Raw genomic sequence first — 27301 nt, forward strand, 5'->3', positions numbered from 1 at the left:
ATTAATAGCCACATGCAAAAGTTGCCATTAGTATGCAGCCATTACTAAAAATTAGTTCCCGAGCCCTTAGGTAGGAAATAAAGAGTTCATGCACTAATCCCATGCTAATCAGTTAATGTGCGAGAATGCAGATATGTTCACTGATTAGCGCAGAAACACCCCACCCTCTGCCCCCTAGACACGCCCCCTCCCCCAGACAAAATTTTTAAAAATTTATAGTGCGTGGTTTGCCTGTATATATTCATAACTTACCATGGGACGCATCAGCCCCTATAAAAGTTATAATTATGTAAGTTACGGTGCCTAAGTCCTGACCTGTAAATGACACTCCTGCTGGCACTGTCATGGATAAGTGTACACTTGCATACATTAGGCCGGATTCTATATATGGAACAGGAAAATTTCACATAGCACTGCAGATCATACAAAATGCAGCAGCACATCTGATAATGGGTTTGTCTAAATATGTTTTACTCATATAGAGAATAATTACCACTTCATATAACACATCCACTGCGTAAGTATCTTAGTCTTTTTCAGGGAGAAGGGCCTCAGATTCGGAGCATACGCGTAGTCCTATCATAGACTCGACTATCAGTGTATCCTTATAGCTCCATGCTCCAGTCATGGGCCCATACCCCAATTGAATTTTAGAAACTTTTCTTAAATATAACTTAAATATAGTGACTAAAAAATCCAGAACTTTTTAAAGGTGAAGTTAAGATACTAAGATTCTGTCATATCCGCTTTAAAGTTGAAACATATACACAGTGTATTCTTATTTTAATAGGCAGCTAAATCACTTATCTCAAGCAATTTTTCTTTTATGGCTTGCACGTCCGGTTCTTTATTTAGCCTATTTACTGGCTAAGCCGACGTTGTTATATGACGTGGTAATTATTCTCTATATGAGTAAAAGATATTTTGACCACTTGGGTTGATTATATTTTGTCTAAATATGACCATATGAAACATCCCAGAATTGCTTAAAAGTAATATACTCAGCTAAATACCAAAAAGATTTTTGCGTTCTGAGAATTTAGCTTTACTGAAGACGTCTGTGAACCCAAGACTTGTTGAGGCCGGTAAAATGACTTTCTGTTGTGCAGGAGTTAAGTTATAGAACTCCTTGGTGGGTGAGGTACGAAATTGCTGTGAAAAGGGTAGGTTCAGAAAATTACTAAAGATGCAGCTATTTGAAGATGCCTTTTTTAAAGTTACTTTTCATAAAGTTGATGAACTATCCATGATATTTTTTATCCACGTTATGGTATTTCCTTGATGACTGTTTGTACTTTTATTTTCCTATATGTTTGACTATGTACAGTAAAACCTTGGATTGCAAGTAACTTGGTTTGCAAGTGTTTTGCAAGACAAGCAAAACATTTTATTTAATTTTAACTTGATATACAAGCAATGTCTTGCAATACAAGTACATACAGTATACACACATCACAACTGAGCCGATGGTTCTTCTCTCTCCGACGGTGCGCAAATATAGTGACTGTTCTAAATGAGTGAGGTCTTGCAATACAAGTACGTATAGTATTTTGTATTAAAGTTTTTGAGTTGTGGAACGATTCATCCAAGTTTCCATTATTTCTTATGGGGAAATGCGCTTTGATATACGAGTGCTTTGGATTACAAGCATGCTGCTGGAACGAATTATGCTCGCAAACCAAGGTTTGTCTGTATTTGTTTTATTATGTGTTCATTTTAAATACTGTGTATGTAAATTATATAAACCGTTTATTTTTAAATGGTATATAAATTTTTATAATAAATAAATAAATACTCTTTAGATCAATGGTCTCAAACTAGCGGCCTGCCAGGTACTATTTTGAGGCCCTTGGTATGTTTATCATAATCACAAAAGTAAAATAAAACAGTTTCTTGATCATATGTCTCTTTAGCTATAGATTACAATATTATTATTAAGACTTAGCCAAAATGAAAGATTTATAAGCTATAAAGAGTTTTACCTCATGCAAAATTGACATTTCTTTAATAAGACATTAACTATTTTTTCTGAGGCCCTCCAAGTACCTACAAATCTAAAATGTGGCCCTGCAAAGGGTTTGAGTTCGAGACCACTGCTCTAGATAAGTGAATGGTTCCCAACCCTCTCCTGGAGGACCCCCCAGGCCAGTCAGGTTTTCAGGATAGCCCTAATGAATATGCATGGAGCATATTTGCATGCCTGGCACCTGCATTATATTTTAGATTAACATTTGTTTTTAATAACGCTGAGTTCTCAGAACGCAGAGACCTAGATGGTAAATAATTTGACATCTTACTTTTAAACAATTCGGTATGGTTCCATTCAAGAATTGCTGGTAAATCATTATTGCTTTATATTGAGATCTAAAAACAACAGGCAGCCAGGCTAGATTATAGAACTGCACTTCATATCTCTAATGTTTAAAAAGTAGTAAAATAAATAGTCAATAGTTTCATCACCGCAAACAACAACCCACAGTGGTGTGCCCCGAAGAGATTCCAGAATTTTACTTTATTTTTAAAAATTCCCTTCATAAGTATATACTAGAATAAATAACATTTACGTCTGTCAATATTATGAGTGTCTGTGTGCATAAGGCTACAACCGCCCAGACAAGCATCATTCTACGATGCGATTGGTCCTTAAAAACTAATGACAAATAATTTCATTTTTATTTTTTATGCAGTAGTTATCCTAACTTGTGCAACAAAGCAATCAGCTCTGACAGAAATTAAATTTAAAACAAAAGAGAACGACTGCAGATGATGGATGATGAAATGCGTGTTTGCTTGTCATACTATCAAGTCACATTTTGATTTAAAATTTGCACTCAAAAACAAGTTCATCCATCGCATTGATTAGCAATTCTATCTACTTTAGTTTCACCATTGTTACAATTATCCATACATAGCTTAAAGAACTTTAAATAAGTAACTTTCAAATTTAAATTTTTGTTGGTTTTGCAATTTTATTATTTCAATTATAATGTGCCACAAGAAACATTTGCTCCGTTTAGTGTGCCAGAACTAAAAAAGTTTGACACACATTGGTCTACACAATTCTCTGCATACAGTTTTCTTGTGCATAAAAAAACACCACTGTGCACGGGGCAGTCATAAAAACACAGAAAACTGCACAGAACCAAACACTAATTACACCTCAGGGAGCCACCTTTCTGCTATCCCTTCCTTCTCCCCACTATGCACTTATACAATTTATCCTGGCAGTACTTCACTTCTGCCAGGGGGGCCCAGTGCCCTCAGACAACACACCCTGAAAGTTGATCCTGCAGGTTTAAAAAAAAACACAGAATTTTTATTTTTCCTTCAATATCTATAATAATAAAACCCTAGAGCAGGGGTGCCCAACACGTCGATCGCGATCGACCGGTCGATCGGGAAGGCAACGCCAGTCGATCTCGTGTTGCCGTTCCAATCGGCCGGCCGATCAGCCTTCCTCTCCCCAAGGTTCCCCACCGGAATCTCCCCAAGGTTCCCCACGCACACTCATTCTTGCTGCGCCCTTCCTGCCCGACTGCGTCTTCCGACTGGGGGATGAAGTCACTTCCTTCGGGAGAAGGCGGGAGGGAGGTCTAGGGAAGTCACGACCCTTGAGAGCTGAGCGCCGGCTGCCCCTGGTGGAATTGACAAGCCAGACTGGAGAAAGGCGGTCGGGAGCAGGAGGTGCTCTGCCCAAAAATGCCGGAGCTGCTGCTGCTGCTCTGACATCTTGAGCCTGAAAATGTGAAGTTGAGTGTCCTGCTAAAAAGAGACTGGAACGGCTCTCATGGAAGACTGGCTTTTTTTCTTTTCCTCGGCCCTGGGGATCCAGAGATTTGGGCCTGCAGAAGCCTAACGCTGACCAGCATTCCTCTCCCCGACATCAATTCTTACATCGGAGAGGAATTTCTGGGCCAGCCAATCGCTGCCTGGCTGGCCCGGAACTTCCTCTCCGACATCAGAATTGAAGGGGAGCAGAATGCTGGTCAGTGCAAGGCTTCTGCATGCAGAGCTTGGGGGGCGGTGGCTTGGAGGCCTGTTCCCCGGTGGCGACGGCAAACCTAGTGGCTTGGGGGAGGGCAGGGAGAAAGAAACAAAGGGGGCAAGCAGGGAGACAGAAAGAAAGTGGGCATGGAGAGAGAGAGAGAAAGAAAGAACAGGAGGTAGGGAGAAAGAAAGAAAAAGTTGGGGGAGAGAATGAGGTATGGAAGAGAGAAAGCATATAGGAGGCTGAAAGAAGGAGTGGGCTGAAATCAGAAGATGTCAGAAGAAGTGCAGCCAGAGTGAAGTGAGAAGAAGTCAGAAGAAGAAAGTGCAACCAGAGACTCATGAAATCATCAAACAAAAGTAGGAAAAATTATTTTATTTTCAATTTAGTAATCAAAATGTGTCTGTTTTGAGAATTTATATCTGCTGTCTATATTTTGCACTATGGCTCCCTTTTACTAAACCACAATAGCGGTTTTTAGCGCAGGGAGCCTATGAGCGTCGAGAGCAGCGTGGGGCATTCAGCGCAACTCCCTGCGCTAAAAACTGCTATGTGGTTTAGTAAAAAGGGAGGGGCTATATTTGTCTATTTTTGTATGGTTGTTATTGAGATGACATTACATAGAGTCATCTGCCTTGACCTCTTTGAAAAAAACCCGGAATATGAATGATAATTAACATTTTCTCTGCCTTTCAGTGTGCTTTGTGGGGGTTTTAAAAATTTTTTATTGTTGGTAGATCATTTTGACTTGGTCATTTTAAAAGTAGCTCGCAAGCCCAAAAAGTGTGGGCACCCCTGCCCTAGAGCGTGCATGCGCTGTTCAAACTTCGTGATTCCTCGCGCTGTGAGGTGTGCTTCTGTGCCAGTCCTCACGGTGCCTGCGCTAGCTGGAGGCGCGTGTGCCAGCGACTCCTCCCTCCTGGCTCAATCGTCCTCCCAAGGCGAGAAGGACAAAAAAGTTTCGTCTCCACAGGGGGATTCGGCGCTTGCAACGGGCTGTGTCTTCCCGCCTCAGCCTCTCAGCTGGCGCAAGCGCTGTGGCGCGGCCAAGTCCGCGGCTTAGTAAACATAAATAAAAGGGCTTCGCCGCCGTAACCAGGCTCTGCGCGGACAAATGAAGAGTTAACGCTGCTCAAGCACCGCCACCTGTTGTCCCCGCCTAAAATGGCGGAGGGCTCGAGTCTGGCAGCGGTCAATCGCCGAGCTGTCGATTTCTCACCAGTGGGCGGGGTGACACCAGAGTCAATGTCTGCTTGGGAGGAGGCAGGAAGGCGGCCAAGGGCGGTGAGTTGCAGTGGACTGGGGGGGAAGGAAATATTGCCAGCAGATAGGCGAGGCTTGGGCGCAGGAGGGACGCAGGCAGGCTGGCTTCAGGGGAGGGGTGGGACAAAGGCTGAAAGACAGTAAGGGGGACATAGGGAGGAAGGAAGGAGAGAGAGGCAGAGAAGGGGTGGGGGTTGTAAGCAGAAGAAACACAGAAAGGTCTGGACCAAAGGGGAAAGACAGGAGGCAGATGCTGGACTATGAGAGGTGCAGACAGTAGGGGGGGGGGGGGACCCTGAGGAAGAACAGAGAGATGGAAGATCATAACAGAGTAGGAAGAGAGAGACAAAGAAAAAAACCCAGACAGATATCTCTAGCACCTGTTAATGTAATGGGCTTAAAGACTAGTCCAGCAATAACAATCACCTCAGAGGTTGCAGGGTACTGTGCTTCATTATCTTCTCATTTTGAAGGTCATCGTTTTAAAGTGTTTGGGGCAGAGAACAATTAAACCCTTATCTGCTTGCTAAATGCACTGCAAATGTTCAGTGAAGGCTGTTCTGAGATGGGACTGAAGCCAGGCATCCTCATGTATTATTAACCTACCTTTCAGGTTTGCATCTGGGATTTTCTAAACCTAAGCCCCTGCTCTTTCAATCAACCATAACGTTCTGAAAAACAAGTTGTCCATAATTTCAACTACAGTGCACTGGCGCAGAATACCCTGAAGCTCAGACTAACATTTGGCCAGAGCGTTGAGTAAGTAGCACAAGAAGTAGCAAGGATCAACAGAACAGTGACTTGCCAAGCACAATCCGCCACCTTCCTTTGGAGGCCTAAGTACAGGTCCCCCACCTCAAAAATGTGTGTGTGGGGGGGGGGGGGACACAGTTTTGTGTTTCAAAAATACAAAACTTGGAGCCTTGACAACAAGCTAAAAAAAAAAAAAACCAACAACCCACAGCTGGTTATGATTAGCCAGTGAGAGGCTGCTGATCTTCTGTTAACCTCTCCCCCTCTCAAACCTAGAACATTCTTCACTGGGGCAGCAGGTCCCGGCTGGTCCTAGAGTGCCCTCCTTGCCAGTCAGGTTTTCAGGATATCCAGATTGATCCGCATGCACTGCCTCCATTGTATGAAAATCTTTCATGCAAACATACTAGGGGCAATGCTCCCTCTAAACCAGGGATCTCAAAGTCCCTCCTCGAGGGCCGCAATCCAGTCAGGTTTTCAGGATTTCCCCAATGAATATGCATTGAAAGCAGTGCATGCACATAGATCTCATGCATATTCATTGGGGAAATCCTGAAAACCCGACTGGATTGCGGCCCTCGAGGAGGGACTTTGAGATCTCTGCTCTAAACTTTGCAGAAGTCCTCCAATGACATTGCTGCCAGTGGAGTTGGGGGTGGGTGCTTCAATAGTGTGTTTTCAATCTTTAGAAACAGGCAATTCCCTGGAGTCCTGCAAAGCTAGCCTGTCCCTCACAATAGAAAACGCGATTGTGAAACAGCACCACCCACTGGCAGGACTACTCCTGGGAGGACTTACGCCTAGTAGAGAATGACACGGGGGACAAATTTTTCCCCATCCCCACAGGAACTGAATTTCCCCGTCCCATCTCTGCGAGTTTTGTCGCTGTCCCATTCCTGTAAGCTCTGCCTTAACCGCACAAGCCTTGAACACTTATGATTTTAAAGTGCTTCAGACTTGTGCAGATGAGGACGGAGCTTTCAGGGATGGGGAAGGGACAGGAAAAGAGCTCGCCGGGACAGGAAAATGAGCTCCCGCGGGGACGGGGAAAAGTTTGGCCCTGTGTCATTCTCTATAGAGAATGACACGGTGGCGGTTTACCCGCGGCCACCCGCCGAAAACGGGGAAGAAAACTAGCAGTCGCTGCGGCGACGGGGACAAGGCCATTCACCGCCCACGGGGCGGTGAATGGTCTTGTCCCTGCAGTGAGGCATGAAGGATCGCGCGGTCCCCGCAGCTCACACCCCCCGCCTGCCCAATCGATTCTAGTGTTTAGCCAGCTCTCTCCCTTCTCCTCACCTTAGTTTGTAGATTTTCTTTTTCGGCGACCCGCACGCTATCAGAGAGCCGCGCACCCGCTGCTGCTCAGTTTCGATCTTCTGCTCTGACGCAACCGGAAACAGGAAGTTGCAGCAGAGCAGAAGATTGAACACTGAGCAGCCGCGCGTGCGCGGCTCTTTGGGAAAGCATGCAGGTCGCCGAAAAAGAAAACCTATAAACTAAGGTGAGGAGAAGGGAGAGAGCTGGATCGATTGGGCAGGCAGGTAGTGGCTGCGGGGACCGTGCGATCGCTAGTGTTCCCGGCTCAAATTGGAAGGAGGGAGTGAAAGGGAAAAGGATTCTGGGCCAAGGGGATGAAGTCGGAAAGAAAAACCCACAGCAGGAAAGAAAGGGAAGGACTGGCAGGTGAGCCAGATGCTAGAAGCAGGGGGGGGGGAAGAAAGAGGGAAAAAAGCTAGATGGGGTTGAAAAGAAGAGACACACTGGTATGGAAGAGGAAGATAGGGGAAATCTGGACACAGGAAGGTAACAGAAAGAGGGGAAATTATGTGCATGGGGCATAGAGACAGAGACATAAAGGGGACATGCCATGGGGATGGTATATGGACACAGGGGGGGGCAATGACAGATACATAGGGGAGATATTAGAAATGGAGAAAATAGGAGCACAGAAGCGAGATGGTTTGTGGGGATGGGACAGGGACTGAGCTTGCAGGCTCCAGTGGCTTGCACAAATTACATTGTAACGTGCCATGAAAATAAGAGGAAGGAAGGTAGATAGGCCACGCGAGAGGAGCTGAAGGGTAGTAGAAAGGAACAGATGGTAAAGGAGGGAGGGAAGGGTGGTGGTGGAAAGGAATAGAACAGACATTGAAGGAGGGTGGAGAGGAACAGACCCCCAAGGGAAATGTGGAAGACAGAGTGGGAAGAAGACAGATGCCAGACTATGCGGGAGCGGAGGGAAGAAGATGGGTGCTAGACCAATTGGGGGGGGGTTAAGGAAGAGGCACAGTAACAGCAAATGGAAGACGCAGAGAGAAGACACACAGTGGATGGAAGGAATTCAATGAGAAGATGTGGAAAGCAGAAACCAGACAACAAAGGTAGAAAAAAAAATTATATTTATTTATTTATTTATTTTTTGCTTTAGGATAAAATAGTATATTAGTTGTGTTGATAAAAATGTATAAACAAAGCCCTGCCAGCTGAACATCTCTTTCTCTAGTTCAGCAGCATGAACTTTGATTTATAAGAAAGGAATAAGCTAAATATTACAGTACTAAGGCTTATATGGATGCAGCGGGGACGGTGACGGGGCGGTGAATGGGATGGCAGTGGCGGTGACGGGGCGGTGAAAGGGATGGCGGTGACGGGGCGGTGCAGAGGATGGTGGGCCGGTGACGGGGACAGATTTTTTCCCCGTGTCATTCTCTAATTCTCTACTGCTTAGCTTAGATGGAACAGTGCTAAGGGGCCCTACATTGTGGGTTGTACTTTTAGCAGACAACAGTGGCACTATCTCCTGTGCTAAAACAGAAGGACTCGTGGTAAAATTACACCCCAAACCAACCCATGTTAGCTGATTAACATGGCCCTGGCCAGCTAATGTGTGTGTCGGTACCACCGTCAGGATTGCTGATAGCATAGCTAAATCTATCACCATCCAGAGGAGGCAGCAAGTACAACTGTGCTACTGGTAGTCTAGAAGCGTAGTGTGCCGTCAATGGAGGTGTCTGAAAATAACAAAAATTAAAAAATCAGTCTCCTATAAAGTATTCAAACTCCTTAAAATGTTAAACGTATCTTCACGTTTAGCCAAAAAATATGCTCAGAGACAGAGGGAAAAACAAGGGGCGAACCCCAAGAATATCGCCTCACCACCCAATCATTGCATATAGTTGAACAAACTTGAAAAAGAACGTGCTTTCTTCGCTGCTTACGCAGTCTAAATGATGATATATTTAATTGCTTGAATGTAGCAAAAGAAAAACTCATCTTTACTGAGGGTTCCAACGTGGCACGTTGCGTTCCTGCGTCAGGGAGCCGATATGCAAGATTCAAACATTTTAAAGGTGACGTCTGTCTCAAATAGAATTTAAACAGCTCCTTCAAAAATGCAGGCTGCTTCCACTGCTCAATGGAGGTGTGGCAGTGTCATTGTCCCACCCCCAATACCCCCCTCAAACAATTCTCTCTTTGAAGGGATGATTTCCTCCACCTCCCACAAGTCCTTGTCCCATATAATAAACCTCAACTCTAATCCCTTACCTTAGAACTAACCTGGGCTGGGGAGGGGGAGGGGGGCAGTCAGCATTAGTGGCGCAGTGCAATAGCAATCCCCCAAATGAGTATCTTGGAGCATTACAGCTAGAAAGTATTCTTCATATAATATAGGTTTGGGAGGGACAGCAATGAAGCTGCTTTGCCTCTAGGATTGTGGAGTTAGAATCAGAAGCAATTCTGGGTAAGAACTGCAGTAAGAGCTGGAAAAATCTACCAGCTTCAGCTTCAAAATAACATTATAAAATGTATCATTTTATACTTAAATATATGCATATCTTTGTCCTAGATATTACCATTACTTTAGGTCCACAATAATAATTTAAAAAAAAAAAGAGTTAAAAGCTTAATATCGGTAGGAGTCAAGAGTCAAAACAGCAGAAGGTTTGGTGCACTGACTTCACCGCCCCTGTTGCCCCAGCCAGCTATTATTTTGACAGAACTGGGCTGACAGTGCAAGACCCGCGCTAGTGGCCCAGGTATGTAATGTGGTACCCTGTGCAGTAAATACAGGACAGATGCAAGGCACCCCCCCACCCCCCCATATTTACTGAATAAGCTTTGCACGTCCTATACAGTATATTTATCTTTGCTGTTACCGTGCAGTAAATGCAAAACCTACTGCTTTTTAGTAAAAGGGCCTTTAAGGGCTAGATTCACTAACCTCCCTAGCGTTCCCGATCCGTGCAGGCCCAACAAATTTACAACACAAAAAAATTCAAATGACGACGATTGGAGGAACCGACCGCACGGTCACTAGTGTGCGATCCCGACGCATGCACAGACCATCTCTGTAGATGGTCTGCGCATGCGTCTATGAGCCGTCTAGAGCCGCAACTTTTTTTAAAAAAACTTTTACTAGCCCAGCGAGCCCGTGGTTTTAACTCGCTTTAAACCCGCGGGTTAAAACAATGGGCTCGCAGTGCGGGTAAGGGTAGGAGAGTCGGGGCGGCAGGAGAGATTCGGGGCAAGAGCAGGGCAGCGAGTTGGGGCAGCAGGCAAGAGATCGGGACAGAGACGGGGCAGCAGATCAGGGCAGAGAAGCAGGGCGGCAGAAGGCAGGGCAGTCGGATAGGACCTCAGCGACTGGTCCTCAGCAGTCGCTTATTTTGGATCAACCAGCCCAGTTGGTGTTGCTTTTTTTTATTTTAGTGAATCACTTCCTGTCGGCATTTGAATGTCATTCCCCCTCATTTGCATGCGCAAATCGGAGGATGATCGAGACAGTGAATCGAGTCGGAGGGAAGTCGGGTCGGTTTGCTTAGTGAACCTAGCCCTAAGTCTTTTAGGCAAAATGTTTCTCTCTTATCTTCTCTTTCCTGACATGGGCTTAATGAAAAGTTGTAAACCTTCCTATTAAGGCTGTATACTCTCTTGCTCTTTATTGTTTCTTTAGATTATTTTAATTAAATTTAGTTATCTAATTATGTTAAAGGATATCAGACTATATTATTAACCTAAGTAGATTCTGGATGCCTCTAATGAAGGAAGAGAGTCAGCCTCCTTCTCCTGTCCTACTATACTACCCCAGGATGGAGGAATTTCCAACACATGCGACATCAAAAGGTTTATTCAGACAACAGTTAGAAAAAAACAGATCCAGCCAGCAAAAGCAACGACATTTGGATTCTCTGGCTCCCTTCATCCCAACTTCCTGTTAAATAAGTGCTTTTGATGTGAAGTTTGACTTAAGTGCCTGCCCTCTAGCCGGGGGTGCCCCTATGCTAAATAACCAGAGAATCTGCCCCAGATGTCTTGAGAAAGCAGTTTTGCCACTGGTTCTGGCTTAAGAACACACAAAATTACTTGGTCTAGGTCCCTCAGAACCCCTTGGAATGCAAAGGATAGCTTTTTTTGTATGTTTACAGCACCTTTCATCCAAAGGATATTCTACAACCCACCTTCTTTCCCCTCCCTCCACACAACAGTTTTGAACAGTTTCAGCCCTGCAGACACACCAGATGTGCCTGTGTGTGAAGATGAAAGGCCTTGGAGAAACACTGTAGGGCCCACCTGGAATACAATCTGCAATTCTGGAGTGGATTCCATGCATCAGGCTACCTTCCAGATCCTTCTACGACTGTACTAATTTATCATTTTTATAGTGCTGAAAAGCGTACACAGCACTGTACATTTATCAAATAGACGGCCCCTGCCCAACTGAGCTTGCAATCTAATTTGGACAGACAGGGCATTTCAGGTTGAGGAGTTTCTGGCAGAAAAAATAATACAATGGGTATAGTTCTGCAAAACAGGTATAAAAGAAAAAGGCTATCCAGTGAGCCTAGAGTTCTTTGCGACCTAGGCCAAATAACCATGTGCTCTTAAACCAGAACCCCAAGCCAAAGTGTCAAATCTGCTAAATATGTAAACTGCCAAGAGAGGAGCATGCATGGCTCCTGACTGTGGTCTACAGACAGCTCCAGAAAGATGAACAATAAAAAATGCCAAAGAGATCACGTTTATGGACTTAATCTAAGTCCATAAATGATCCTAGATTAAGTCTGTAGACATGCCTTGTTCGATTCATTTAGTGATAACTAACCAATTAAATTACTATGCCTGAGATGCCCTGTAACTAACTCAAAATATAATTTTGCTACTGTTGGGGGGGGGGGGGGGAGGGGAGATAAAAATTTGATCAAGTAACTGGCACCTTAACATTTAGTGCGTGCTAAATCGGTTAGCGCACCTTAGTAAAAGGACCCCATAGTTACCTAACCAACTGAACATAACAGTTTGAGATCCAATCAGGACCCGACGCCTGCTGCAAGGGATTTGTTATTGATGCTTTACTGCCTTTCTTGGAAAGGCAGTAAAGTGGCAGCTACAGATATTGTATCTCAATTCAATTGGTTCAGTCTAGCATTCTAGAATACACTACCCCAGGAGGAAAACAAAATAAAAATCTAGCTCTGCCCCCCCCCCCCACACCACCACCACCACCACCAAGCTCTCTAGTTGCTGATGCTATGATGGGAAAAAATTATGGGTTGGCTATGGCTCAAGGGTGTCAGGTCAAAAGCGCGCCGGGACAAAGGCGCACCCAGATAATTGAGCGCAGCGCGCGCCCCTGCACCGCTCTAAATTACTGTTTTTAGGGCTCCGACGGGGGGGCGTGGGGGGGAACCCCCCCCACTTTACTTAATAGACATCGCGCCTTGTTGTGGGGGCGTTGTGGAGGGTGTGGGGGGTTGTAACCCCCCACATTTTACTGAAAACTTCACTTTTTCCCTGTTTTTAGGGAAAAAGTTCAGTTTACAGTAAAATGTGGAGGGTTACAACCCCCCAAACCCCCCATAACGCCGGCGCGATGTCTATTAAGTAAACTGGGGGGGGTTCCCCAACAAAAACCCCCGTCGGAGCCCCTAAAAACTGTAATTTAGAGTGGCGCGGCGGCGTGCACTGCGCTCAATTGTCGGCGCGTGCTTTTGTCTTTTGCGCCGTTGTCTATGAACCTGGCCCAAGTGGTCCACTCCATTTTGCTACTTGTACCAAAATTTGATCAATTCTTCTTTCTAAACCACAGATAGACTTTAAAAGATCTAATTATAAGAACATGCATTTCCCCAAGCGGAATTTAGCAGCCCTCATTTTTATCCTGGCGATAAAGCTTTGTGATACACGAGTAGAGGAGCGAGGCTTGTTGAATGACTGGATCTGTGGACAAAATTGTACGTTATGCTATAACAACAAACCACCCTATGCACTAAGGTGTTTAGTTTTATGTTTTTTGTTATGTAAACTTACTGTAACCCCTTTTAATGCTTAGTGGGGATTTACGTGTAATTAGGACTGAATACATTCAATCGGTAGCAAGTCATGCCTCACCAACCTCGAGCTAAACTCCATCCAGAGTGAAAGATGTGCAATATCAGTACTCTTATTCATAACCTCTGTTTCAAGATAGAAGACACTGCAGTTGTCTGGCAGTGGATTCTAGGATGGGACCAGCAGATGCCGGGAGGTCCAGGCCTTGAGAGATTACTGTTCTTACAGGAGAGGAGGGTAGGTGGGATATGATACAGACATTTAAATACTTGAAAGATATTAATACAGAACCAAATCTTTTCCTAAGAAGGGAAAATGGTAAAACTAGAGGGCATAATACGTCTCATAGACAACGGCGCAAAAGACAAAGGCGCGCCCGGACAATTGAGCGCAGCGTGGAGGCGCGCGCCGCTCAAAATTACTGTTTTTAGGGGCTCCGACGGGGGGTTTTGTTGGGGAACCCCCCCACTTTACTTAATAGACATTGCGCCGGCGTTATGGGGGGTTGTAACCCTCCACATTTTACTGTAAACTTAATTTTTTCCCTAAAAACAGGGAAAAAGTGAAGTTTTCAGTAAAATGTGGGAGGTTATAACCCCCCAAACCCCCCACAACGCAGCACGATGTCTATTAAGTAAAGTGGGGTGGGGGGTTTCCCCCCACGCCTCCCCCGTCGGAGCCCTAAAAACAGTAATTTTGAGCGGCGCACACCTCCGCGCTATGCTCAATTTTCTGAGCGCGCCTTTGTCCCGGCGCGCTTTTGACCTGATACCCATAATACACGGCGGCAATTCATCTTTTCTGCCACAGCCCCCCAAACATGGAATTCCCTCCCTATTTATTTAAGGGAAGAACGCAATCTAGACAGATTTAAGAGCAAGTTAAAAAGCTTTCTTTTTAAAGATGCATTTGATAGCTACCTCACTTCGTACTATACAGCCCTACAAGACAAACCAGAAACAGCAATCTATTTGCATACCCAAGCATTACCGGCTGCAAATACAAAACCTTCCTGGATAGAACTTTTATGTACCAAGCAAACAAACAACAACACTGGTTAGACAACTACATTAATGGAGCAAGACTGACCTATGACGCCTTTAGAAAAGCCATAAAAACTGCCTTATTCGACAGAAATATCACCTAAAAAGTATCTACACAATCCTCTAAATCAGTTTCTAATATTTTAAACATGTCCACTCCTGTGTATAAGACAATAATTTATTCTCCATGCTGTATTTCTCTTATCTCTGCATATTGTAACTCGCTATTGTCCAGCCCTCTTCAATGTAAACCGCCTAGAAGTCTCACGACTATGGCGGTATAGAAGAATAAAGTTATTATTATTATTATTATTATTGATTAGGAGCCTCAACTGAGTCCTATTTCACAGCTTTTTTGAAGCACACTGTTTTTTTTCCCATACATGTCTTATTTACTATCAACAACTTGTAATTCTCTTCCTATCTTTTCCTTTTGTTTAATGTTTTGTCAGGTTAGTTCTATTCGTTTGTTTCGTTTCCCCCAGAAATTTGTAATTTCATTGATTTGTACATCGCTTAGAATTTTGAATAAGCGATTAATCAAATTTATAATAAATTTGAAACTTGATAGACTTAAGAGTAATATTATGAAATTCTTTTTCATGGAGAGGGTGGTTTATGCCTGGAATGCTCTCCCGAGGGAAGTGGTAATGGAATTTTTAAAAAAAACACCACCACGTGGGATGAACACAGAGGATCTCCAATTAGAAAATGAATGGTATAAATTGAAGAACTAAGGCCGGTACTGTGCAGACTTGCGTGGACTGTGTCTCGTATATGGCAATTTGGTTTAAGAAGGGCTGAGGAGGGCTTCAACATGAACTCCAGAAATCTAGAACATGAAGACAGTGCTGGGCAGACTTTTTCGGTCTGTATCCCGCAAATGACGAGATGAGTTGAATAGGCCAGAGTGAGAAGGAAAAAGGATGATGTGTCATTGGGGCAGAAGGAAAGCACAGAGGAGGCTGCAGGCAGCGCTTCAGAATTGCTGCTGCAGTCAGTTTGTCAGCGGAAAAGGGAAGATGAGGGTGACATCAGACCGGCACTGAAAGAAGGGGAAAAGCAAACCGGTTCAAGGAAGCCCTCTGGACCAGCTGGCTTTTTAAAAAAGTAACAGGAGAAGGTTTTAAAAAAGTGCTAGACTGGGGATAGGGGGAGGGGAGGTGAAGTGAAAGGGAAGAACTTGTGGGGCCCAGAAACAGGAGGTAATTTAGAAAGGCAGTTTACATATGTTGGGCAATGGTCTGGAGGGAGATAAGAGAAAAGAGAAGAGGGAGGGAAAGATATAGAATAGGAGGGTAGGGTAGTTGGGAAGAAAAAGGGAGAGAAGCTGGACCTGGGAATGGAAGGAAGGTAGGGAGAAATGTTAGGTCTGGGAGTCGAAAGGAGAGCATCTCTTTTCCCCTCCATCCTATTGTTCAGTATCAAGCGGGGAGGGAGAAATGTTAGACCATGAGGAGGGAAGAGATGGACCCATGGGAGGGAAGGAGGAAAGAGAGGTGGGATAAGAAGATGCTAGGGGATTGGGAGAAAGGGACGAGGAGATATAGCCTGATGAGAGTGGAGGGAGAGAGGGAGGGAGATTCTGGAAGTGGTGGAGCCATGTGGAAGAGGTCAAAATGGGAGATGACAAGAAGATGAGCGAGACAACACAGAGAGAAGCGAGTACAGTGGTAGAAATGTAGTAATGTGGAGTAAATAGAAGGAAACAGGAGTTTGGGAAAGGAGCGAGATTGGAAATGGGAGAGCTAGAGCATGAGAAAGGGAGATGGAAAGTTGGTAGGTAGCTGAAAATTAAAAAAGGGTGAAATCTGAGTGGATGTAGAAGCAGAAAAGAAAAAAAGGAGGGGGGTGGGCAGTGACCCTGAGCCCAACATGGGTGAGCACCAAATTTTTTCCTTGCCCTCCCCCATGTAAAATACCTAAGCTAATCCCAAAGTCCTGTCACCTGAAGACCTCTTCCTCCAGTCCAGTCCATTAGCCAAGTTCTGCAGCTGATGGCAGCTTGGGGGCACTGCTCCTAGCTGCAGACAGGCTAGTTTTAGACATGCTGGGGCCAAGGGCAGAAATCAAATAGGGGGCCCCTCTTCTACATGGCCCCTTCCCTAATTTCCTCACCCACATTACTACCACATATATAAAATACCTTTAAATGACTCCTTCACAAACAAAACAGACACAGATCTTCTCCAAATTCAGAGCACCTCAAAACCGGTAGCAGTGCTCTGAACGGGCTTTCCCCAGCGGGGAAAGCCACAAAGTAACCCGTTCAGAGTGCTGCCACTAGTTTTGAAGCTTCTGAGGTATGTAAGGCGGTTGGTGGTGTTCCGGTGCACAAAGATATAACATAGCGTCAAGGGTAGATGCCGCATTTTTCCAAAAATAAGCCCTATAGCTCACTTGGTGATGCAAGGAAAAATAAACAAACCCAGATTTACAATTTTACAAGATTTACAATTTGGAAAATAACCTAGAGTTTATCTAATGCTTCTAAAAGTAGCAGGGATGTTTAAATACAATATATCATAAAATGTATGGTTTCTATGTTTGTTGCTCCTTTATAAGACAGTGACAATTTATTGTTGTTCTGCTCCCATTTCACGTGTGCAGTTTCTTGTATAAGTATATAGAGTGTTTGACCTTAGATTTGTAATGAGTGTTTGCTCTGTGAACTCAAATTCCCAGAGAGCCAAGCTGCAGCCAGAAGGCTTTAACCCGCCCTTCTTTAGCTTTAGTTGCCATTTTGTGAGACCACATGGCTGCATGAAAACTTAGGACAAGCATAGTCTCCTCACCAAGTTTTCATCCTTTATTTCTGCTAGCCTAATACATCTTAGGTCCAATATTTCAGTCTGGAGCTCAGTGTTATTCCCCATGAAGTATGTGGGTATACTCCCAGCTTTTCTCTGGTTGTGTGTAAAGATTCTGTAAGAACTGAACTGCCTTGAAATCAAACTGTGTTTGTTCTTTACTTCAAGTTATTAAATAAAGCTGTTCACAGAACTACAGAGTCTTGAGCTTGATAACACTAAGGTTACAGAAGTAGGGGTTGAACTGACTGGGATCCTCTGGGAAATTGCAGTCTAATACAGTGGGAATCTGCCAGCAGTTCATAGCCATTAAGAGGGTGCCCAGCTTTAACAGTGACAACTTGGTACCTAACAGTTAAAGCTTGTCAGTAAAAGACTGCTCAATTGTGATTATGTATATTGGTACCAGATCCTGTATGTGTCCAGTTAGGATAAAAACCTGGATTGGAAAACTTTGTAATGTACCAATAACTATGGCAAATTGTAACCTGTAAACGGCATATTAGTATGGTGTCAGGTCAAAAGCGTGCTGGGACAAAGGCGCGAGCAGACAACTGAGCGCAGTGCGGAGGTGCGCGCCGAAGAAAAAGACTGTTTTTAGGGGCTACGACAGGGTGTGTGGGGAGGGAACCCCCCCACTTTACTTAATACAGATCGCGCCGCGTTGTGGGGTGGTTTGGGGGGTTGTAACCCCCCACATTTTACTGAAAACTTAACTTTTTCCCTGTTTTAGGGAAAAAGTTACATTTTCACTAAAATGTGGGGGCTTACAACCCCCCAAACCCCCCACAACGCCGCCACAATATGTATTAAGTAAAGTGGGGGGGCTCCCCAACAAAACCCCCTGTCACAGCCCCTAAAAACAGTCTTTTTCTTTGGCGCGCGCCTCTGTCTTGCGCTCAGTTGTCGGCGCGCACTTTTGTCTTCCGCGTTACTGTCTACGAACCTATTAGTATTAGACCCCTAGTATGTGTCAAGCTAGGAAAAAAACTTGCATCAGAAACTTGTACTGGAATTATGGCACATCTAGTGCAAATCGCAACCTGTTAATTGTATATTACATATGGTTAACCTGTAACCCGTTCTAAGCTCTTTGGCGAAAACAGGATAGAAAACAAATTAACCCCCTCCTTTACAAAGCTGCGCCAGCAATTTTAGCGCCAGCCAGAGCAGTAACAACCATTTTCCACATGTACACTTTTCAAGTTTTCATTTCCCCAGCTGCAGACATCTGCTCACCCAGACTGCCTAGAAGTTCAGATACTTAGGCACCTAAGATTGCTGACAAAATGGTGTTGATTTTCCACCTTCAGAATCTATGATGTCTTATTAATCCATTTCTATTCTGTTTTAGCAAAGTAGCATACATAAAAACCATTACCATTTAGCCATGTCGGACTTTATACCCAGATATTCAGCGCTGGACCTTACCTGGGTGCCCGATATTCATGTAAGGATGTCCTAATTTTATTCAGTCCTTACTGGGATAAATGCCCAGATATAACTGCCAACTGGCACCACCCCAACTCCATCCACAGACCGCTCTGCCACTAACCAAATCACATCTTAGTACAGCTGAATAACAGCTGGGACCACCGTCTGGTTAAAATGCTGATGAATATCAGCTTGGGAGCTAACCGAGGTTTAACTGGGTAGGAGACTTCCATCCCCGTTAAATGCCTTCTGAATACAGACATCATTAAAATAAATGGCATATTAAAAACAGTGAAACAAAAAAATAATAAAAACATTAACTAAAGAGCAAACCTAACGTCATCATTACCACCACATCTTCTGAAATTTTTTTTTTTTTTTTAAAGTCTTCTTAGAGAGATCATATTCTTCTATTCTTCTGCCCTTCCCCTTCTTCCTATATCACCTCCCCCAATGTTATTCCTGTTTTAAGCTTTCCTATTATGATTTGTCTAAGAAAACAAAGCAGGAGGCCATGTTGTAAGTCATAGAAACATGACAGCAGATAAATGCCAAATGGCCCATTCACAGCACCCACTATCTCCTCTGCCTAAGAGAGATCCCACATGCCTGTCCCACACTCTATTGGATTCAGACACAATGTCTCCACCACCTCTACCGGTAGTCTATTCCATGCATCTACCACCACTTACGCCTATCACTGACCTGAGTTAACAAAATGGAGGCTGAACTAAGCCCCATTACTTTCAATGTATGTAATGTTCTTGTGCATTTGGAGACAGCTGTCCAATGCCTAGCACAGAGAATGTTCAGAGGCTGCTGAGAGGCCGCTTCTCTGGATGGATGGATGGCTTGATCAGTAGAGGAAGAGATAAAAGTCCTTTAGAGAGGTTTGCAGTGGAAATCTGTAGGGACCTGGAATAAATGTTACTTTGGAATGAATTTTTGTTCAATCCCTCAGGTGAGTGGGACTCATGCAGTACATCAACACCTTGACTGATAGGGAGTTCAGTCTAGGTATAAGGGACCAAACACTCCTATTACCCAGGGACAAATGTCAAGAAGACATATTTTAAGAGATTTTCTTCTCTTCGGGAGAAGTAATTTCCTGTATTATATCTCACCAAAAAGGGAGGTAATTTTGAGGAGACCTTTAGGATTTTATTTATTGAAGGTCCAATGGAACAGGCATAAAAAAGGTACCTGGCCTAAGTAATAGGAAAGATTTTGTGATTCTGGAATCTCTCCATTCTGGGCCAGATTCTCAAAAAACTAAAACCTGCCTTTTTGCTTGTAAAAAGGTTCCAGCTGGTTTAGCATGCATGTATTTTAGCGGCTGATTATTAAAATGGCTTTACCGTGGCCTTTTCGGAGTTTTCCGGCAGTCTCCGATACTGCCATGCAAATGTAGTACAACAAGGTCATTACTATTAAAATGAGCACGCCAAGTGATTCTCTACAATCGCAGAGTGATTCTCTAATCTCGTTGTGCCACATTTGCAGCCAAAATTTGCCGACAGGAACCGCCACCAAGCAACCACCCCCAACACCCCCCACGCCTCTAATGATCCCGTACTTCCTCCTCCTTACCTTATTTACAAGGACTGGCCAGAGGGATGCCTACTCCCTCTGGCCAGCAGGCCATCCTCTTCAAAATGGCGGGCCTTCTCCTCCCTGGTGCATCTTGGGATGTGCCAGGGAGGAGCCTAAGGCCATGGGAGGGGCCTTAGGCATCTGGGCCAGTCAGAGCCTCAGGCCCCTCCCCGGCACCTCCCAAGATGTACCAGGGAGGTGAAGGCCCACCATTTTAAAGAGGAGGGCCTAATGGCTGATGGGAGTAGGCATCCCTCCAGCCAGTCATCGTAAGTAAGGTAAGGAAGAGGGAGCGAGGGGTTGGAGGCACAGGGAGAGGGTGTTGCTTGGTGGCAGGAGGGAGCGGGCATCTCTCCCACTGCCATGGGGTGGGAGGGTGCTTGACTTCAGCGGTGGAAGGGAGTGGGAATCCCTCTTGCCGATCTTCAATTGTTTTTATTTAGGGGGGGGGGGGTTGTGTGTGTTTACTCTGCACATGTACCCATCACTATCACCAGCGATGGGCACACGCAAATTTAGAAAATCTTTGCTACTCTCCACCAACCTCATTTGCATGCGAGATTTTTGGAGAATGACGTGCCCTTTGAAATTTCTACAATAACAGCTGTGACAGCAGCCCATCGGATTTTACCACAAAAGTTTTAAGAATCTAGCCCTCTATGTTTTGTATTGTTTTTGTGTGAGGAGGGGCTTTTTTTGGGAGGTGGGAAAAGAATGAAGATTGAGGCGTTCCAAGATACTAAAATAATCCAGGCTGGGTATTTCTCCTCAATAGTGCTTACATGGAACAGACATACTAATACACAAATAAGAGAATTACTTCTGGTTATTTAGCCTTTTCATAAATATATCTCACTAAACTGCTTTTAAACAGAAGGCATTTAAAGTATTATATGAGTAGTCTAAACAGCCTGTTTATGCATTACCGTAGTCCTCCGATATCATTCTCTACAGGCAGACAAGGGAGCCCCTCAGTCTGCACAAAACCAATGCCTCCGGCACCGAAACAGAAACCAAATGCCCTTGAGATCCACAAACTCCCAAAAGGTGGATCTGGGATGAGTAAGCCTGAACAGAATGCACTTTCTGCCATTCTCTGATAGGATCAGGCTTTACATTTGAAAAATAAGAGGCAAGTGCCAACAGGTGACTTCCTGCTGACACATAAGGGTGAAAGTACAATAAGTAGGTGTGGCCTCCCAGCAAGAGCAAAACACAGTTAATCACCACCCTCCTCATTGCCTCAGAGAACAGCCAGGAAAATGAAGCGAAAAGGCAGTGCCTAACTACTTGTGTTGAAAGACTTCAACTGCACTTGTTATCTGGTAGCCAAAAGGACAAGAAGACGGTAAGGACGACCTCACTAGGACACGAATGACTCCTCTTGTTTCTAAATCCAAACTGAAAGTGAATTACATTCAGACAGTCACTATTTCCTTGTTGCCATCTAAGCTTATACAAGGAGTGAGGGGAGGGTGAAGTGCCCTATTTAAGGTCACCAGGAACATCAGCAGGACTTGAACCCTGGCTTCCCTAGAGGTGCTATGACTACAGTGAACACCCACCCCATTCCAAAGGAACAGCGCAGAAAAAAAAAATAGCCCTCCAATTCTCAGAGTTAATGGAATTCAAATTATATGCACACAGAGATTGAAAGTAAGAGGGAGAAACATGTCTGGCACATGCACACCAACAGTTTTGTGGTAAGCGTAGATCTTGCATGCATGCCCAGGTAAACCCTGACGTGAAACACACATCGGTGCCATTCTTCTGTGACTAAAAAAATAAGCTTTACAAATATTTTGCTTGAAAGGTTTATATGCCGAATACAAGCAGCAGAGTGTGATCTCATTTACGGGTTTGCTTGAACTTGCACACATTTGATTTTCAGTACCAGTGCTTAGAGGTTTGCATGGACTTCCTCTTTCAAAACAAATTAAAACTTGCAGATAAAACAGAAAATCATAACATAGCCTCTGTTCAAACCCCCGCCCCCTCCCTCCCCCCGCCTGATTCGCCGATTGAAATCAATTTGTTGTCTGAAAAAATAAGACTCACCAATTCAGCGAAATCCCCCCCCCCCAATGAGACTTAACATACCTCTGGGCCTCCTAAAGTAGCAGCAGTGACCAGTCAGCAGAGTCAGCACTCTGAACAGGCTGCTCATGGCCTGTTCTGCTGGGGCCTTCCTTCTGCTGCATCATCAGGGACATCACTGATGAAACGGCAGAGGGAAGCCCTGACAGAGCAGGCCGCAATCAGCCTGTTCACAGTGCTTCCTCCTCAAGGCCGACCACCACAGTGCTGTTGTGGCTGCTTTGAGAGGCCCGGAAGTATGTCAGGTCTCACAGTGGGAGAGTCAGTGGAGTGCTGGGTGGCAGGGATGGAAAGCTGCTGCATAGGGGGGATGGGAGGGGGGAGGAAAGGATGATGCACATGGGGGGAGAGAGGAAGGGAGAGATGAAACAATGAGGTAGAAAGTGGTGAGAGGGAGAAATGGAGGGGAGGGAGACATGCATGGAGAAGAGAGAGAGAGATAAATGCTGGACATAAGGTGGAGGGCAGAGAGAGATGCTGCATAGGGAGAAAAATGTTGCACATGATAATGGAGGGGAGGAAGGGAAAGATGTTGCATGGAGGGGAATAGAGAGGTTTGACCCAGGGCATAAGGCAGGAAGAGAGAGAGAGAAAAAAAAAATAGAAGGCAGTGGGAAAGAAATAAATGTTGGATATGGCAGTGGAAAAAATGTTATTTTCTATTTTGTGATTACAATATGGCAGATTTGAAATATGTATCCTGCCAGAGCTGGTGTTAAGACAGTGAGCAAGAGCTAGAACCTAACAGTCTTGTTTGTTTTGTTTACACCACAGTTATGGTGTGGCGTTGGAGAGGGCAATGGGGGTGGGGGTGGGGTGGAAAGGCTACAAAATAAACCCGCCAGGACATTTGAAAAAGCTAAATGCCCGCTTAGAAAGCTCTGCAAAGTCCTTCTTCATGTTATTCACACCATCAGAGGTGTCTACTCTATTGCAGATTTTGGTTATCATCCACAAAGAGGCAAATCTTACCCGACAGCCATTCAGCAATATCGCTTACAAAGATGTTAAAAAGAACAGGCTCAGGTACGCACCCTTGAGGAACAACACTGGTAACATCCCTTTCATCAGAGAAATCTCCACTGGCTACTATCCTCTGTCGCCTTCCACTCAACCAGTTCCTGACCCAGTCCATCACTTTTGACCCATACCAAGGGCATTCAGTTTATTTATTAGATGACTATGCTAAAATCTAAATCCACCACATTTAGCGTACTCCCTCTATCCAATTATCTGGTCACCCAGTCAAAGAAATTGATCAAACTTACTGAACTTAAAAAAAGAGTTTGCAACAAGACCTGCTTCAGGTCCTGTAATCCACTGGATTTCAGAAAAGTCACTATTCTCTGCTTTAAAAGCATTTCCATTAATTTACTTACCACAGAAGTCAGACTTCAGAGTTGTTAAAAACACATGCAGATTTTGAAAAATTGCAGGCAGACCTTAGGAAATTGAAAGACTGGGTGTCCAAATGGCAGATGAAATTTAATGTGGACAAATGCAAAGTGATGCACATTGAGAAGAATAACCTGAATCAGTTACCGGATGCTAGGGTTAGCACCCAAGGATCTGGGTATCATCGTAGACAATAGAGAATGACACGGGGAAAAAATCTGTCCCCGTCCCCGTCCCACCATCCTCTGTACCGCCCCGTCACCGCCGTTCCCTTCACTGCCCCGTCACCGCAGCATGCAGAAAAGCCTCAAACAGGTATGATTTTATATACTTATCTTTATTAACGTATTCCTATGGGTTACATACTGAACATGTGCTGGATTCCTCCATTCTTGCAGCACATGTTCAGGAATAGGATTCAGTAACCCATGGGAATGGACACAGCACACTACTACACTAGTACTCAGATTTAAAAAAAAAAAAAAAGAACCAGCTCTCAGCTCAGCCAGACTCCCGTCTCCAACCGGTCAAAGAATCCCCACCCCCACCCCTGCCGCCGCCAACCCTGGGCAGGCAAGTAGTAGGAAAGTGTGCACCTTACCTCTACTTGTAGCGCCGAAGTTTTCAATGAAATTTCAGCTCCTCCAAGTCTGCAGCAGTGACTCCTCTCCAATCCAGGCAGCGACTCCCAAAAAAATCCTGGGCTTGCCTCTCAGCTCCGAAATCCCCCGATTTCCAATTGCTACTGCAACCCATTAAATATCATGTGTGGCAGTAGCGATTGGTCCCCTTCTTGAGCAGGAAAGTACTGACTAATGAGGAGCCAGAATATTGAAGGGGGCGGAGTCAGGCAACGTGCAAGTCGGGTGGAGAGAGACGAGTTGGAGGAGACCACATGGCCGACAAGCATGGCCGCTGGAAAAAATTCAGACACCCGTCCCGAAGTGAACCGAACACACGGTGAAGACCCGGTAAATCGCGGTATGTAGAAGGGGATACATTTGCCTGCGGGGACAAATCTTTTCACCGTTTTTGCGGGCGGTGAAAACTTTTGTCCCCGTGTCTGCAATGATTTGGCTATGGAGTCTTCATAGCCCGCAGCCACACCGTGGGGATCGCTCCCCGTGTCATTCTCTAGTAGACAATACGATGAAACCTTCCACCCAATGTCGGCAGCAGCCAAAAAAGCAAACAGGATGCAAGGAATTATTTAAAAAGGGATAGTTAACAAGACTAAGAATGTTATAATGCCCCTGTATCGCTCCATGGTGCGACCTCATCTGGAATATTGCATTCAATTCTGGTCTCCTTATCTCAAGAAAGATATAGTGCTGCTAGAAAAGGTTCAATGAAGAGTGACCAAGATGATAAAGGGGATGCAACTCCTCTCATACAAGGAAAGACTAAAAAGGTTAGGGCTTTTCAGCTTGGAAAAGAGATGGCTGAGGGGAAGATATGATTGAAGTCTAAACTGAGTGGAGTAGAATGGGTACAAGTGGGTCGATTTTTCACACTGACAAAAATTACAAAAACTAGGGGGACACTTGATGAAACTGCAGGGAAATACTTTTAAAACCAATAGGAGGAAATATTTATTTCACTCAGCAAATAGTTAAGCACTGGAACCAGTGTAGCCAGAGGTTGTGGTAACAGCGAATAGCATAGCTGGTTTTAAGGAAGATTTGCACAAGTTCCTGGAGGAAAAGTCCATAGTCTGTTATTGAGAAAGACATGGGGGAAGCCATTGCTTGCCCTGGATAGGTAGCATGGAATGTTGCTAGTATTTGGGATTCTAGAATCTTGTTACTCTCTGTGATTCCGGAATCTTGCTATTCTTTGAGATTCTGTATGGAATGTTGCTACTCCCTTGGGTTCTGGCCAGGTACTAGTGACCTGGATTGGCCACCATGAGAACGGGCTACTGAGCTTGATGGACCATTGGTCTGACCCAGTAAGGCTATTCTTATGCTCTTACTTCTTCCTTACTTCCACTTTTGTAGAGAGGAACCACCACATCTGCCCTTCTCCATTCCTCCAGTACTGGATGGTATAATAGTCTTTCCCACCATTACTGTATGTACTATTTCAGGGGTAGGCAATTCCGGTCCTCGAGAGCCAGAGCCAGGTCGGGTTTTCAGGATATCCACAATAAATATGCATGAGATAGATTTGCATCTCAAGGAGGCAGTGCATGCAAATCCATTGTGGATATCCTGAAAACCTGACCTGGCTCCGGCTCTCGAGGACCGGAATTGCCTACCCCTGCACTATTTAATAACCATCTGCACTTCTTGCCTTGGTAGAGATCACCCTTAGATTTCACCACTGTAGCAAACAGCAAACTCACATCACCCTAGTCATTGTGCTGAGCTGGTTCGTGCTAAGGAGCTTACCTGTCTACTAGCTCGAGGGGATTTTGAGGGGAGGGAGAGGGGGGCGTGCAACTGAGTTGTTAAATAACTATGGCTGTGAACAGGGATATAGATTAAAGCTCAAGATGTTGTACTCAGTGATCCTGGAAAATAAGTGTCAGCACGTCTAAGGGAATCCAAGCTTTTAACTATGATCAAAGTCTTTGCAACCACTGCAAACAAATATAAATACCAGATGTCAAACACAGGGAAAACTAGAGCCAGGGAGGACAGCCACACTTGTTCACTAAAAAAGGTTTCTTCTCCCACTTTGCGATGATCATTAAATTCGACTAAGATAAAAGATCTAAGCGGTGCCTCTCAATAAGAGCTCCCCACTTTAGCCGAATAGTAGCTTTTCCTCGCAGCTCTCTAAAGGCTAAAATATAATTCACACTTTGCTTTTTCAAAATGTGGCTTTCTAACCAGAATCTATTGGGGGGGGGGGAGAAAGATGTTGGGGTGTTTAGTTTTTTTAGTTTCCTATAAAGGAAAAGTTCTTAATCACAGTTCAAACTTAAGCACTATAACTGCTTGATCAGCTTATGTCAACTATAACTACTTATAATATCAAAATTTGCAATTAAGAGAGTATAAGGCAAATGCAAAGACCTCAAGTGAGCTACCAGCGCTTTTTGCTTTCCCACCAGACCCTGTCCTGTTCACTATATGAGGCATCACTACAACCCCACTGAAGAGAAATAATAACACTTCAGTGGATGGACTGCATTCAGGACAGGGGTCTCAAAGTCCCTCCTTGAGGGCAGCAATCCAGTCGGGTTTTCAGGATTTCCCCAATGAATATGCATGAGATCTATGTGCATGCACTGCTTTCAATGCATATTCATTGGTGAAAACCCGACTGGATTGCGGCTCTCAAGGAGGGACTTTGAGATCCCTGATTCAGGACATCTTCTATACCAGGGGTGTCAAAGTCCCTCCTCGAGGGCCCCAATCCAGTCGGGTTTTCAGGATTTCCCCAATGAATATGCACGAGATCTATTAGCATACAATGAAAGCAGCGCATGCAAATAGATCTCATGCATATTCATTGGGGAAATCCTGAAAACCCGACTGGATTGGGGCCCTCGAGGAGGGACTTTGACACCCCTGCTCTATAGGAAGCACAATGGCAGACTATCGCCCCTCCCACCCCCCAAAAAAACCCAACACATACAATTT

General features: G+C 44.7%; 1 protein-coding gene across 1 annotated transcript in view; it reads right to left on the reverse strand.

The window, feature by feature from the left end:
- Nucleotides 1-27301, reverse strand: part of MYO10 (myosin X) — a 522066-nt gene that overhangs the window by 493365 nt on the left and 1400 nt on the right. The window lies entirely within an intron of this gene.

Source organism: Geotrypetes seraphini, chromosome 2, assembly GCF_902459505.1.
Source record: "Geotrypetes seraphini chromosome 2, aGeoSer1.1, whole genome shotgun sequence".
In the NCBI taxonomy this organism is placed as follows: Eukaryota; Metazoa; Chordata; class Amphibia; order Gymnophiona; family Dermophiidae; genus Geotrypetes; species Geotrypetes seraphini.